Here is a 16,571-nt window from a genome sequence, read left to right on the forward strand (position 1 = left end):
ACTGGCGGCACTGCTGGTTGGCACTGTTGGGCACTTGTGTGCGGCACTGCTGGCACAGATGGGCGGCACTGGTGAGTGGCACTGCTGGGCACCGATCATCAGGGAACTGATCATCAGTGCCCTGATGATCAGTGCCGATCCCTCTGATAATTTCCGGTTACCGGCAGTACTTTCTTCACGCTGTGACAGGTGATCTGCTGTGTCATTGGACACGGCTGATCAAGTGGTAAAAAGCCGCTGTGATTGGCCTTTCACCACTTCACGTGATCAGCTGTGTCCATAGGACACAGCGATCACAGAGATCGCCGGGTGCGGGCCCCTGGGGGACGCATGGGAGGGCACGTTCTGGGAGGATGTTATATGACGCCCTCCCAAAACTGGCCAGCCACAGTGAAGCCGTCATTTGGCTATCTGTGGTCAGCAAGTGGTTAAAATGTGTGTTGCCGAAGCTTTCAACTTTTTGAAAATGAGATATGACGCAATGGGCAGTTTACAGTCCTAGAGGCTGCTCACCAGCAACTGTGCGATCCCGCTGGACCCCCAGAGGAGTTTACTAAAGTTTTGAAAGTTTCCTATGTTTTCAAAACTTTAATACACTTTAAAACCGACCTAATAGGTAACAGCATTGCATCCAGATTTAATGACTGTCAGGCAAAGTAGATGGTATAAAGGACACATTAACCACTTGCCTACCAGGCACTTATACCCCCTTCCTTACCAGGCCAATTTTCAGCTTTCAGCGCTGCCGCACTTTGATTGACAATTGCGCGGTCATGCAACATTGTACCCATATGAAATTTTGATCATTTTTTTCTCACAAATAGAGCTTTCTTTTGGTGGTATTTAATCGCCACTGGGCGCTTTACTTTTTGCGCTATAAATTAAAAAAAGTGCAAAAAATTTGAAAAAAAAAAAAAGTTTATTTGTTTCTTTTATAAAATTTTTCAAACAGGTATTTTTTCTCCTTCACTGATTTGCGTTGATGAGGCGGCACTGATGGGCACTGATAGGCGGCACTGATGGGCACTGATAGGCAGCACTAAAGGGCACTGATAGGCAGTACTAATGAGGTGGCACGGATAGGCGGCACTGATAGACAGCACTAATTAGGGGTCACGGATAGGCGGCACTGATATGCAGCACTGATAGGCGGCACTGATAGGTGACACTGATGATGGGTACTGATAGACGGCACTGACTGGCATCACTTCTGGGCACTGACTGGCGGCACTGACTGGCACAACCCCTGGGCACTGACTGGTGGCACTGACTGGCAGCACTGGTGGGTGGCACTGGTGGGTGGCACTGGTGGACAGCACTGGTGGGTGGGCACAGGTGGGTGGCACTGGTGGGCACAGGTGGGTGGCGCTGGTGGGCACAGGTGGGTGGGCACAGGTGGGTGGCACTGCTGGGCACATGTAGGTGGCACTGCTGGGCACAGGTAGGTGGCACTGCAGAGTGGCACAGGTGGGGGCACTGCTGGGCACAGGTGGGGGCACTGCTGGGCACAGGTGGGGGCACCGCTGGGAATGGGTGGGCGGGGCTAGTGGGCGCACAGCTGATCGGAACTTGCGGGGGTCACTGCTGGGCACCGATCATCAGGGCACTGATCATCAGTGCCCTGATGATCGGTGCCGATCCCCGCTCTGACAACTGCCGGTTCTCGGCAGTACTTTCCTCACGATCTGACAGCGTGAGGAAAGTGCAGCCGAGAACCGGCACTTGCATTTTCCTGTGATCAGCGTGTCATTGGACACCGCTGATCACGTGGTAAAAGGCCGGTGGGATCGGCCTTTCACCACATCTCGTGATCAGCTGTGTCCGTAGGACACAGCGATCACGGAGATCGCCGGGTGCGCGCCCCCTGGGGCGCGCAGGAGAGCGCGTTCTGGGAGGACGTCATATGACGTCCACTCAGAACTGGCCGGCTGCGGTGAAGCCGTCATTCGGCTATGCGCGGTCGGCAAGTGGTTAAGAGAAAACTGCTGTCAGCTCAAGACATGTTCGTTTCGTTCCGAACTGAAATTTGGACAAATTTTTCTTTAACTGGAGATTCGGATGTATCCAAAATTTCAAATTACAATAGTAAAAAATGTAAACAAATCCGAAATAATGAAACAAAACTACGTCAGAAATTCGATTCGAATTTGAAATTGAATTAAAAAATGAAATAAAAAAGAATAGACTAGAAAAAATAGAGTAAGAGCTGATTGATACATGTGCGGTGCGGATTGAAGCTAAGGTTTCACAGCTAATTGACACAGTAGTTGTTCAGCGGTTCAGGTCAGGTTTACATCAGGTTCAGGTCAGGATTTTATCCTATTCACATATGTGCGGTTTAGAAGAAGTTCCCATTGAAGTCAATAACCTGTTATCCACACGTGAACCGGACCATACTGCTCAGAAATCAGACAGCACTCTCTTTCAATCCACACTTAATCTGCACTGCCAGTGCACAGGGCATATGTGAACAGGCACCATAGGAAGCAATGTTATATCACATGTCATATGCAAGCCTCATCCAATCCGCATATATGTAAACCAGCACTAAAACAAAACAGCATAGAATAAAAAAAAAAGAACAGAATAAATTAGAATTTAAAATAAAGGAATAAAATAGAAAATAACAGAATCAAAAAGAATAGAATAAAACAGAACAGAATAGGATAAAATAGAAAATAAAAGAATAAAATAAAATAGAAAATAAGGGAATAGAATAGAAGATAGAATGGAAAACAATAAAGTAAAACAGAACAAATAAGAATAGAAAATAAAAGAATTGAATAACACAGAATAGAAAATAAAGTAATGGAATAGAATAGAAAAGAACAGAAAGGAACTGAATAGAAAAGAACTGAACATAATAGAAAAGAACTGAATAGAAAAGAATATAAAAAACAATAGAAGAATAAAATAGAAAGAATATAATCGTCTTCTGAAATTTGAATGTCAAACAGAATAAATTCAAATAGACTATATTGGACAATAGAATAGAAAATAAAAGAATAGAATATATAAAAAATAATAAAATAGCAAAAACAATAGAATAGAATAAAAAAGAAAAAATAACCATCTTCCAAAATTTGAATAGAATAATTTTTAATTTCAATAGAACAGAATGTAGCAAATGAGGTTTAATGTTGATAAATGTAAGGTTCTGCACTTGGGGGCTAAGAATATGCATGCATCATACATACTAGGGGGGTACAACTGGGGGAATCAATGGTGGAGAAGGATCTGGGAGTTCTAGTAGATCACAAGTTTAATAATGACATGCAATGCCAAGCTGCGGGTTCTAGAGGGAGCAAAATCCTCTCTTGTATTAAAAGAGGTATAGACTCCAGAGAGAGAGATATCATTTCCCCGGTACAAATAATTAGTAAGACCTCATCTGGAATATACAGTTCAGTTTTGGGCTCCAATTCACAAAAAGAACATTGGGGAACTGGAGAAAGTACAGAGAAGGGCAACCAAACTGATACGAGGCATGGAGGAGATCAGCTATGAGGAAAGATTAGAGGAACTGAATTTATTCTCTCTTGAGAAGAGGAGATTAAGGGGGATATGATCTCCATGTATAATACATAAGGGGGGATATGATCTCCATGTATAATACATGAGGGGGGATATGATCTCCATGTATAATACATAAGGGGGATATGATCTCCATGTATAATACATAAGGGGGGATATGATCACCATGTATAATACATAAGGGGGATATGATCTCCATGTATAATACATAAGGGGGGATATGATCACCATGTATAATATATAAGGGGGGATATGATCGCCATGTATAATACATAAGGGGGGATATGATCACCATGTATAATACATAAGGGGGGATATGATCACCATGTATAATATATAAGGGGGGATATGATCAACATGTATAATACATAAGGGGGATATGATCTCCATGTATAATACATAAGGGGGGATATGATCACCATGTATAATACATAAGGGGGGATATGATCAACATGTATAATACATAAGGGGGGATATGATCTCCATGTATAATACATAAGGGGGGATATGATCTCCATGTATAATACATAAGGGGGGATATGATCTCCATGTATAATACATAAGGGGGGATATGATCAACATGTATAATACATAAGGGGGGATATGATCTCCATGTATAATACATAAGGGGGGATATGATCTCCATGTATAATACATAATGGGGGATATGATCTCCATGTATAATACATAAGGGGGGATATGATCTCCATGTATAATACATAAGGGGGATATGATCTCCATGTATAATACATAAGGGGGGATATGATCTCCATGTATAATACATAAGGGGGGATATGATCTCCATGTATAATACATAAGGGGGGATATGATCTCCATGTATAATACATAAGGGGGGGATATGATCTCCATGTATAATACATAAGGGGGGATATGATCTCCATGTATAATACATAAGGGGGGATATGATCACCATGTATAATACATAAGGGGGGATATGATCACCATGTATAGTACATAAGGGGGGATATGATCTCCATGTATAATACATAAGGGGGGATATGATCTCCATGAATAAATACATCAGTGGTTCATATAGTGAACTCGGTGTAGAGTTATTCCCCCTGAGGTCATCACAGAGGACAAGGGGGCACTCTTTACGTCTGGAGGAAAAGAAATGTAATCTCCAAACACGGAAAGGTTTCTTCACAGTAAGAGCTGTGAAAATCTGGAATAGACTCCCTCAAGAGTTGGTTCTGGCCAGCTCAGTGGATTGCTTTAAAAAAGTCCTGGACTGTTTCTTAGATACACAGAATATAACTGGATATAACATTTATAGGTAAAGTTGATCCAGGGAATATCTGATTGCCTCTCGGGGGAATTTTTTCCCCTGCAGGAGCAAATTGGACCATGCTTTGTTGTTTTTTTGCGTTCCTTTGGATGAACTGTGGGTATAGGATTATAACTTTTTTTCTTAATGGTTGAACTGGACGGACTTTTGTCTTTTTCCAGCCAGACTAACTATGTAACTATGTAAATGTACATACTCTATTGTGGAGTTGCTGTGCAAATTTTTCATAAATACACCCCTTTGTTTAATAATTTGACACCCTTTGCATACGAATATCTTCATTTTATAAGCTGGAGCACTTCCATGTGTGCCATTCTTTGTCAACCCCCCCCCCCCCCCCTCCTCAAATGTTTCTACAAAGCGACACAAGTAAAAAGCTATCAAACTAGAGAAAAGCGTACAAGAAAGAACCTAGTAAGGCTGCAGCAAGTGTTAATGACAGATAGGCAGCACATTGTTGGGAGTCTGATGTCTATCTATGGGCTCTGTGGGTTCACAGGCCACTTGCATCGACCGATAAGAGATTTCATGGTAAATACTTCTAGTTTTACAACGCAGCACTGAAACTCATTGTTCAGGAGTCTTTATAGAAAACTATAAAAACTGACATATGGAAACATGGAGTACAAAGGTGTACTCTATATTTACTATACAGGTACAAGAGGGACCAGCCAGGGCAAACAAATATCTGACATATGGAAACATGGAGTACAAAGGTGTAACTTCAATTAACCATTTTCCTACTGGGCCAATTCTGACACGTTTTCTACATTTTGTTTGCAATAAAATTACTTAGAACCCCCAAACATTATTTATATATATATATTTTAGAAGAGGCCCTATAGAATACAATGATGGGTGTTGCAACTTTTTACATCACACGGTATTTGCGCAGTGTTTTTCCTTTTTTTTTGGAAAAACTTACACTTTATTGCACACAAACACAATGTAATACCCAATTTTTTGGTAAAATCTAAATGATGGTGTCACACCAGGTAAATAGATACCGAACATGTCACACTTTAAAATTGCATACACCCATGGAATGGCGCCAAACTCCGGTACTTAAAATTCTCCATAGGCGACACTTTAAACGCCTTTACAAATGACTAGTTTAGAGGTACACAGGAGGTCTGGCACTAGAATTATTGTTCTCGCTATAACGTTCCCAATACCTTTGCAATCACTGTTTACATATGCGTGCAGGATTTACATATGTGTTCGCATTTGCACATAGGCACAGGAGGATGGGGGGCGCTTTAAAATTTTTTTTATTTATTTTATCTAAAACTTTTTTTTACAATGTCTCTTTAATTTTTCTTTAACATTATTGCTATCACAAGGGATGAACAACATCATTGTTTCATAGTTACATAGTTAGTCTGGCTTTAAAAAGACAAAAGTCCATCCACTTCAACCATTAAAAAAATATAATCCTACACTAACAGTTGATCCAGAGGAAGGCAAAAAACCCAGCAAAGCATGATCCAATTTGCTCCTGCAGGGAAAAAAATTCCTTCCTGATCCCCCGAGAGGCAATCTGATATTCCCTGGATCAACTTTACCTATATTGTGACAGCAGGGGCCATGACAGGTCCTCTTTATGGAGAGATCTGGGGTCTATTAAACCCCAGATCTCTCATCTGGCCTCCAATGCAGCCAATCAGAAACAGATTTGTCTCATTGGCAGCTTTCCTGACCACTACTGGCCAGGTAAACAAAGTGATTAAATCCGCATCGCTTCTGGTTTCCGGGGTCACAGAGAGGGAGGAGCATCAGTTCCTCTCCATTTGTAGTGAAGTCGTCAGCGCTGGTTGCATCGCTCCTGGGCTCTACTGTCTGATCGCGGAGGTGGGAGGGAGGGACCCCCTTTTGCCGCCCACAGAAGTCACTCAAATCACTTCTGCTTTACAGGGAATCACCAGCTGGACATTTTGATACCGGGATGATTCCTGTAGCTGCAGGCATCATCCCGGTATACCCACTTCAAACTAAGGATGTCCATGGAGGTCCTATGGTCAGGAAGTGATTAATGGGCCCCATAGAAAAATTTTGATGGTCCCCCCCACCCAGTGACCTCTCTGTGCGACATATGACAAATGGCAATTGGGACACTAGTGTCATTGACCATAGCATAAAGTATGTATAAATCAAGAATGTCCAGCTCTCCCACCACTTCTACCATTTTGTTTTTTTATATTATTATGTACTTGCATGTGCTTATATGTACAATAGCTACAGTTGCAAGAAAAAGTATTTGAACCCCTTGGGATTACGTGGAGTTTTGCATGAATTGCGCATAAAATGTGCTCTGAATGTCATCTAAGTCACAACAAAAGAAGAACACAGTCTGCTGAACATAATACTACACAAACATTAGATGTTGCCATGGTTTAATTGCACATAACATGTAAACATTCACAGCGCAGGGAGGAAAAAGTATGTGAACCTTTGGACTTAATAACTGGTTGACCCTCCTTTGGCAGCAATAACCTCAACCAAACGTTTCCTGTAGTTGCAGATCAGACCTGCACAACGATCTGGAGTCATTTTGGACAACTCCTCTTTACAAAACTCTTTTCTGCGAGGCATGGTTCACATCAGACAGTGCTTCTTGAAACCAGTAAACCCAAAACAGGTGTGTGTTTTTTAAGGGCAGGACAGCTGTCAGCAACACATCCAATATCATCACACTGATTGGAGTCAAGGTTGGCTCACTCCTGGCTCCAATTAGCTCTGGGAGAAGTCATTAAGCTAGGGCCTCACATACTTTTTCCTCCCTGCACTGTGAATGTTTACATGTTATGTGCAATTAAACCATGGAAACATCTAATGTTTGTGTAGTATTATGTTCAGCAGACTGTGTTCTTCTAGTGTTGTGACTTAGATGACGTTCAGAGCACATTTTATGCCCAATTCATGCAAAACTCCACGTAATCCCAAGGGGTTCACATACTTTTTCTTGCAACTGTATATGACTCTGTAAACTCAATACAAACCTCTGTAGCCTCCATGCAAGTAGCCGTACTGCGTGCAGAGCATGCATAATTATATTGCTAGGACCCGCTGCCACGGCTGTTCATTGAAATGCATTAGAAGAGGCGGCTGTACACAGTTGTGCACTGGGGTTGCATAAAGCATGCGCTTGTGCACAGTTGTTTGCTCTAAAAGCAGATATTGTGCGTTTGGAACCTATGTCAATGCACATGCAGGTGCTTTATGTTAACTGTAAGTATGAACATGTGTGCACCAATTAATATAATAAGAATTCAACTTTTAACTTGCCATTCACAGTACAACTACAAGTGCAAATCAAAAAAAAACTATGGAGTTGATTTACTAAAGGCAAATAGACTGTGGACTTTGCAAGTGCAGTTGCTCCAGAGCTTTGTAAATGAGGAGATGCTCTACTGACTTCCATCATCCAATCACGGGTAAGCAAGAATACTATTTTTTTTTAAAATTTTCCTTCAATGTGATTGGGTATTCTTTTTAAACTGAAGGTTTACTTTATTTATTAAACTCTGAAACAACTGCACATGCAAGTGCACAGTCTATTTGTAATAAATGAACCCCTATAGGACTATGCCAGGGCCGTGGATAAGGGGGTACCACTAGTCCTCCTGTACAAGACCTAGGTCAACAAAGGGGCTCAAGCAGTAGGGTGAATCGGATATGGAGGAGAAGGGTGATCGGCATATTGGTGGTAGGGGGGGCAATTACTGGAACCGATCCTCTGTAGGGCTCTCTCTGCAGTAGCTGAAAGCTGGCTTCTCCACTCCCTCCCGCTGGCTTTCAGCTGCTGCAGAGCCCTACAGGGGATCGGTTCCAGTAATTGCCCCCTCCCCGGTGCACCCATCACCCTTCCTGTGCACCATATGTTCCCCCCTGCTCCCCCTGTGTGCCCCCACCCCAACAGTACTTCTGGCTTCCCTCCTCTCCTTCCCACCGGCAGTTGCAAGCAGGGGTGGACTGACAACTCATGGGACCCCCCGGGCAATAGGGAATCATGGGGCCCCTGTGTCCTTGCCCAAATTTAAAAAAGCCTATGAAAAAGGTACCAGGGGCATCTCATGGGGCCCCCTACCAGGGGCGGACTGACCATTTGGAAACTCGGGCACTGCCCGAAGGCCCCGGGTCAGTAGGGGGCCCCATGAGATGCCCCTGGTACCTTTTTCATAGGCTTTTTTGAGTTTGGGCAAGGACACAGGGGCCCCATGATCCCCTATTGCCCGGGGTCCTCATGAGTTGTCAGTCCGCCCCTGCCCCCTACTGACCCCGGGCCCTCGGGCAGAGGCGAGTTTCCAAATGGTCAGTCCGCCCCTGGTTGCAAGCACACAATAGGATCAATCTCTGCATTAGTGTCACCGGAGATGTCAGTAGCAGTTAGCTCCCCTTCAGCATCAGTTAGTATCAGATTGCCTGCTACACAATCGCAGTCCCACTATAAGTCGCTGATCATCGCTATTATTAGTATAAAAATAAATAAATAAAAATTCCAGTATGTATGCCATAGTTTGTAGACACCAAAGCTTTCAAGCAAACCAATTCATATACACTTACTGAGATTTTTTTTTTAACCAAAAGACATGTCGCAGAATACATTTTGACCTAAATTTATGATGCAATTTGATTTTTTTTTTTCATTTTTATTGGATGTTTTATAGCAGAAAGTAGAAAATATTGGGATTTTTTCTCAAAATTTGTGGAATTTTTTTGTTTGAATGTCAAAAAATAAAATGCCCAGTGATGATCAAACACCACCGAAAGAAAGCTCTATTTGTGTGAAAAAAATTATCTAAATTTCATTTGGGTACAACGTTGGGTGACCGCGCAATTACCAGTTAAAATAGCGCAGTGCTAAATAGCAACAAATGCCCTGGTCCTGCAGGGGGCAAAATCTTCCAGAGCTCAAGTGGTGAAATATGTGAGGATCTTACAATCTAAGGTCCCTATCCCACATGCATATATACGCACTCTAGGGCCAATTTAGAGAGGAGCCAATTAATCAACCAGCCTGTCTTTGGAGCATGGAAGGAATCTGGGGTAAATCTATTCAAGCACAGGGAGAATATGCAAACTCCATGCAGACAGTCCAGGCAGGGATTTGAATGGAGGACCCCAGATGCTAACCACTATATGCTGTATGCAATCTCCAAATTTTCCAAAAGTCCAAAATTTTTTTTTTTTGTCTGTGGTTCCACTTTCATAATGAAAACTATTAACAAACCATCATGCATTCTACAGTAGTAGATGGGTCTATAAACCGTCATGTCAGTGTCGGAACTACCAGGGTCACAAAGGTTTCACTTGCGACCAGGCCCTGGCGTTCCACGATCCTGGGGGAGCACCAAGATGACAGAAAGGGGGAACATGTGACAGGGTGTACTAAAAGGGTCTTGTGATGGGAGTAAAGGGGCAGAAGATCAGTGGGAAGGGCCCCAGCTGAGGGTCAGGGGGCCCTTAATGGTTTCTTGCACCTGAAGGTTCCAGAACGCCTCTGTGTAATGCATTGCTTGAAATGTGGATTTCCAAAATTGTGATATACCAGTGTAAAGGTTGCCATACATGTATCAATTTGTGATTGATCTTGGCACAAACAATCTCAAACAAGTGATTCATCTTTTAAAATACTGAATGATGAAACACACATGGTGTTTATTGAAAATATATCAGAAAGATCTATTGAAACAATTGATCTGTACTATATTCAGATGTCTGACACACATACAGATGTTCATTTCATTGATCACACTCAATCAATAAAATTCTGCCATTGCCAAACTGGTTTGCCAAATTTCCAGCGGCAAAATCAATTAAACAGAGGGTTTGATATTTAAAATTCGTATTCAATTCGATTGTTTTAGTCACACTGAACGATTGATTGAATCATCAAATTGATATGCAGTTTTATTTAGGATCATATTGTCGATTAATTTATTCTCCAGAAGAAAAAAAAAATCATATTGTCTGGGAGCAAAATATAATCAAAGATTCAGCAGGCACCAACGAACTAATAAAAATTGTTCAAATTGATTGGACCATAAACTCACAATTGATCAAAAAGAAGTTTGAAATAACATCAAGAACCAACTGACCCATCCCAACTCTATATGGTGTACTGCAATCTACAAAATAAAGGTTATTAAAAAAAATACTTTATCTACTGTATATACTGATGGACAGGTATACTACTTCTTTTTTAATACTTTTTTATACTTTGGGTTTTTTTTTAGTGCAAATTAAGGAATATGCTTATTTAATGGCCATTGCTAACTTTTTTTAGTTTTTCATAAAAAAAGATTTCTATGTACAAATATTTATTTTATATTTATTTATTATTTTATTTAATATATTTATTTTATGTTATACGTAGAAATAAAAACACTATTGTGAACATTTGTTGAATTCTTTTTGTGTTTTTTAATTAGCCTTGATTTAAAAATAAAAATCCTATGTTACAACTCCCTCCTCCTTCAAATTAATAAAATGAACAAATGTGATGTTGATTGTTTTTACTTGAAATTAATGATTTGATTTTTTGATAATCCAAAGAGTTAGTCATGGGACAGCACAGTGGCTAAATGGTTAGCACTTCCACCTGGCAGTACTAGGGTCGTTGGTTCGAATCCCAACCACAGCACCACCTGCCTGGAGTTCGTATGTTTTCCCTGTGCCTGCGTGGGTTTCCTCCGGGTACTCCGGTTTCCTCCCACTCTCCAAAGACATGCTGGTATGGTAATTGGTTCCTGTCTAAATTGTTCCTAGTATGTGTATGTATGAATGTAAGTTAGGGACCTTAGATTGTACGCCCCTTGAGGGTTAGAGACTGATGTGAATGTACAATATATATGTAAAGCGCTACGTAAATTGACAGCACTATATAAGTACCTGTAATAAATAAATAAATATTATCTATTGTTAAATCTGATGGTTACGTGTATGGCCACCAAACGAATGTGAGTATTTGGCACAGGTTGCAGAGTAATAATGGCAGTATGAATGGGATGCCAGCCATGATCTGACTCTTGGCATGCCATTCTTGGCTCCTTGCTGAACCCCGGTCTTGGCCAAGTCTTACCTTGCTGCCTGGAATCCTGCGGAGAAGCAGTGGCTGTGACCCTGATCTCTTCTGTACTTTGTACTGGGACTGACTTTGGTGGTGACACAACATATCGGAGGATAGCTGCCAGGAAACAAAGGTTGTTGTTAGCTGCAGCTGTAAGTACAACTGCTCTCCAAGAGGTCATATCACTGCACATGAAGCAAGGGCAGCCATATTACTTAGGGGCACATCGATTATATATCATTGCTTATACTAGCATACATCACACATTTTAATTCTTTTTTTTTTTTGCAGACATTATGTAAAATAGCCTAAAGTGATTGTAAAGGTCATTTATCCACTTCAATACCGGGCACTTTCACCCCCTTCCTGCCCAGGCAAATTTTCAGCTTTCAGCACTGTCGCATTTTGAATGACAATTGTGCGGTCATGCAACACAGTAATCATGACATTTTTCCCATTTTTTTCATAGAATCACCACTGTTTATTTTGCTAAATAAACGAAAAAAGACTGAAAATTAAAAAACAAATTTGCAAAAATAATAATCTTTCTTCATAAATATAGGCCAAAATGTATTCTGCTACTTTTCTTTGGTGAAAATAACACAAATGAGTGTACATTATTTAGCCTGTAGGAAAGTTATAAAGTTCACAAGCTATGGTATATACAGTATATCTGAAAACCGATCAATCCTGATTTACTGTTGACCTATCCCATTGCTTGAGGCCAGGATGCCAGGGCAGTACAAATCCCCCCCCCCCCCAAATGACCCCTTTTAGGAAAGTTGACAGTTCAAGGTGTTTAGTAAGAGGCATGACAAGTTTTTTGGAAGTTGCAATTTTTTTTGTCACAATTTTTTGGAAAATGAGGGAATTTAAAAAAATTGATTTTCCCTTTTTGTTTTTTAAGTACTGTCACCAGTGCAGTACAGCGTCATCATGTAACTGGTGTGATGGTGATAAGGGATATTGACTGGTGATAGTATATTAAAAAAAGTTTTAATTTTTTTTTTTTAACACACTGTTACCATTGTACTAGTACTACTCTGAGAAGGTGATCGGGGCTTTTTTTTTTACACTATATGATTGCTTATGAGTGAATTTTATGTACTGATCTGCTGCCAATACTATGTGATCACTGTGACCAAGAAGGTAAAAAAAACCTTTAGCATCACTTTCATTCCTTACACTGCCCACACACACTGATAAATAACTGATTCCTTTTCCGATCAGAATTAAAAAAATATATATATATACCGTATTTGCCGGCATATAAGATGACTTTTTTGCCCTGAAAAACATGCCTCCAAGTGGGGGGGTCGTCTTATACGCCGGGTGCACTTCAGTTGGGATAGACATAGCTGCCATAGTGGCCTTCCGATACTCGCCCGGTGCCCATAGTGGCCTCCCGATGCCTGCCCACCTCATTCTACATACCAGCCGCGGCAGGTCATCAGCGTGGCTGCGGCGAGCATCAGCAGCGATACAGGGGTGCCAGCCTTTTCGGCGTGACCGGCCCGTTCTGCTCGGCGGGAAGCAGCGGCGCTCCAGCCCGCCCCTTGTCTACGCAGAGCTCGCACATGCGGACTTGCGCACTAGTGCCAATTATAGGGAGATGCAGGGACATAGTAGTGACAGGGAGACAGGGACGGCAGACAGGGAGCAGGGACCAATCCAATCAGGCTTTGTATACAGCCAACAGCCAACCACAGTACTGCACCATTGTACAGTACAATACAGCATAGAAAATGTCCAGCAGTCAAACCCCTATCAACCCTATCATGGCACCAGCAAAAAGAAAGAGGGGGTTGTCTTATACGGCGATTATATAACAACTCTATATTTTGAGTGGAAATGTTGTGGGTCATCTTATACGCCGGCAAATATGGTATATATATATAATTTATTTCAGGTACTTATATAGCGCCGTCAATTTACTCAGCGCTTTACACATATATATTGTACATTCACATCAGTCCCTAACCCTCAAGGGGTGTACAATCTAAGGTCCCTAACTTACCTTCACACATACACATATTAGGGCAAATTTAGACAGGATCCAATTAACCTACCAGCATGTCTTTGGAGTGTGGGAGGAAACCGGAGTACCTGGAGGAAACCCACGCAGGCACAGGGAGAACATGCAAACTCCACATGCTGTGGCTGGGATTCAAACCAACGACCCTAGTACTGCCAGGCGGAAGTGCTAACCATTTAGCCACTGTGCTGCCCACAATATATATATATATATATATATATATTCAAATATACTGTATACACACACAGTATATATACACAGTGGTATAAACTGATACAAGCCAACGTATGGCTGAAACTGTTGAACCGTGAATCACTGTAAAGCAAAGCCCACACATTTCAGCATCAATGTGGGACCACTTCCTCAGAACCATATTTGCATAAATATATACTGTGTATAAAAAAACAAAAAAAAACAAAAAGAAACGTTTGTATAAAAGGGAACTTAACGACAAAACAAAACAGAAAGTACCAGACTGGTAAATTCATTGCCAATCTCATCATTCAGCCATGTAGATCCAAGATCAGTCATGGTGAAGGATGCCCTGATGACAAAACCCAATGACCCGCACACAGAGAAGAAACTGAGCCCTCTACCTCCTGCAGCTAATTTGGAGATTACTACAGTAGTAGCTGGCGGTTTTATGTTGTGAATATCAATGAGTCGAGGGGAGCACCATTATTTCCAAAAACATCAGTCCACAACACATGCCAGCAGCTACTACACTAGTCAATCTCAGACAAATGTAGTAGTCAGCTTGTGTTTTTGTGAATAGCAAAGCTCCTCTTCAGCTGCCATCATTCACAGCACACGTCACCAGCTACTACTGTAGTAACTTCCTCTGAACTAGCTGGTGGCTGTGGGAGGTTGTGGGCTCAGCCATTTATCAGTACGAAGCGGACAGAGGAAGCACAGGGCTCCATGGCAAGGAGGGCTGCAGATATTCAGTCTGGCAGCATTCAGAGGGCACTACTCTGTGCAGTGTCAAAATTCCATTTGTTGCTCCAGCGTGGTCAGATAGCAGTGAAGGGAGAGCTATTTAACCACACAGCTCAGCAGCCACAGCACAGATTTTTTTTTAAACATCAGGTAGAATCTTATTGAACAAAAAAAACAGCGTACAAGAACAGTAGTACACAGTTCCAGAGTAAATGTACACCCGTAGCCAAAATTCCATTCCAGGCCAGAAAACTCAATCTCGTTATATATAGTACTGACATCCCTAAACACAGAATGAGTTGCAAGTATATCTGAGATCTTTCTGGTTCAATATTTTTTATTCTATTAAGAAGACTAACAATAAAACCACCAGGTTTGCCCATGGAGGGGCTTGAATTGACAATATGGGTGAACACAAAACCAAATTTAGTTCCAGATAAGTAAACAGCAACAACAGTAGTAAACCTAATAGGTGCAAACAAAGCAGTAGAGGGATCCAGGTAGGATCCACATGGATAGCAACATCAAACCTGGACAAGTAAACTTCCTAATGGAAGCGCAGTATGGAATATCTTCCAAGAAAAAAGGAGAAAAGAGGGGCAGGAACCCAACAGAGAAAGAAGTAGGAGGAAGAAAACAGTAAAAGCAGAAGGTGGGCGAAGGAGGGGGGAGGTGTTTGAAGATTATGGGAGCGAGTCCATGGTGCCCAACGCTGGCTGGGGGAAATAAAGGGAAGGTATGCGCAAGCAAAGGTTTCCTCATTTTGGGGTCCTTGAGGATACTGGATATTTATTCATTAAGCTTTAAGGCAGTTATGCGTCTTTCACGCCCTGGAAAGGAGCCATGGATTTTTTCCAGGCCTGAGCGATTGTTCTCTTGCTTGACAAAAATAGATAGGATGCCAACTTTTGCTGATAGGTCTGGGAAAGGGCAGTGCAAGAAAGCAAGTTTGGCATCCTTCCAAGTAGTTAAATAAAACAGAGTGTGCAATAGGCCAAAGACTAAAGACCAAAAGCCTATCAATCGCGGACATATCCACCAAGTATGCAAGACATCCCCACGATGTCACAACCCTGAAAGCAGCAGTCACTGGAACTAGGATTGGCATGGGAGATTCGGGCTGGAACGCAATACTACCGCAGGAGCACTTTTGCTACAGAGTACTAGGCCTTACTTCAGTCTGCAAGATCTGTCTCAGATGCCAAATCTCACTCCCACTAAGTCACAAAGAGAAGAATGGGGACTCTCAGCGATTCAAATATGCATAAATTGTGGAAATGAGGCCCCGTGACATGGCAAACATGTTCAAAAGTCATTTTCTGAAAAAGATCAGTAGATCTTTCTTGACATAAAAGATCTTTCTTGACATCTAACCTGCATTAAAATCATGTTATAAAATAGAACAATTGCAGTGGTTATCAACCCAAATCTGGCATAGCAAAAAAGGGTATTCAAATAATTCTGTTTAGTATAAGATTGATAGGTGACAGACCAGGTATAGCCAACCAACCTCCCATAATTTTTAAAATGTAGCTCTAAATGGAGGGTACTACCAATATGGTGGATCCATTCCTAGTGTGTCGGTAACTGTTCAGACTTCCAATATTGTAGCATTGTAAGATAAGCCGTCTTGCCTGGAACAGGGCTCTATAGATGACCACCCTAGTCAATTCTGATAGGTCATA

The 16,571-nt window shown here is 41.7% G+C and overlaps 1 protein-coding gene across 1 annotated transcript in view; it reads right to left on the reverse strand.

Moving 5' to 3' along the window:
• LOC149451859 (stAR-related lipid transfer protein 6-like) overlaps nucleotides 1-12,018 on the reverse strand; it is a 53,449-nt gene extending 41,431 nt beyond the window's left edge. The window contains exon 1 of the mRNA XM_089690098.1: nucleotides 11,925-12,018. The gene's annotated coding sequence lies outside the window, so the exon portion shown is untranslated. The remainder of the gene's footprint in view (nucleotides 1-11,924) is intronic.
• Nucleotides 12,019-16,571: the final 4,553 nt, after the last annotated feature.

This window comes from Staurois parvus, unplaced genomic scaffold (genome assembly GCF_062004578.1).
Source record: "Staurois parvus isolate SC_StPar_1 unplaced genomic scaffold, SC_StPar_1.0 ptg000513l, whole genome shotgun sequence".
In the NCBI taxonomy this organism is placed as follows: domain Eukaryota; kingdom Metazoa; phylum Chordata; class Amphibia; order Anura; family Ranidae; genus Staurois; species Staurois parvus.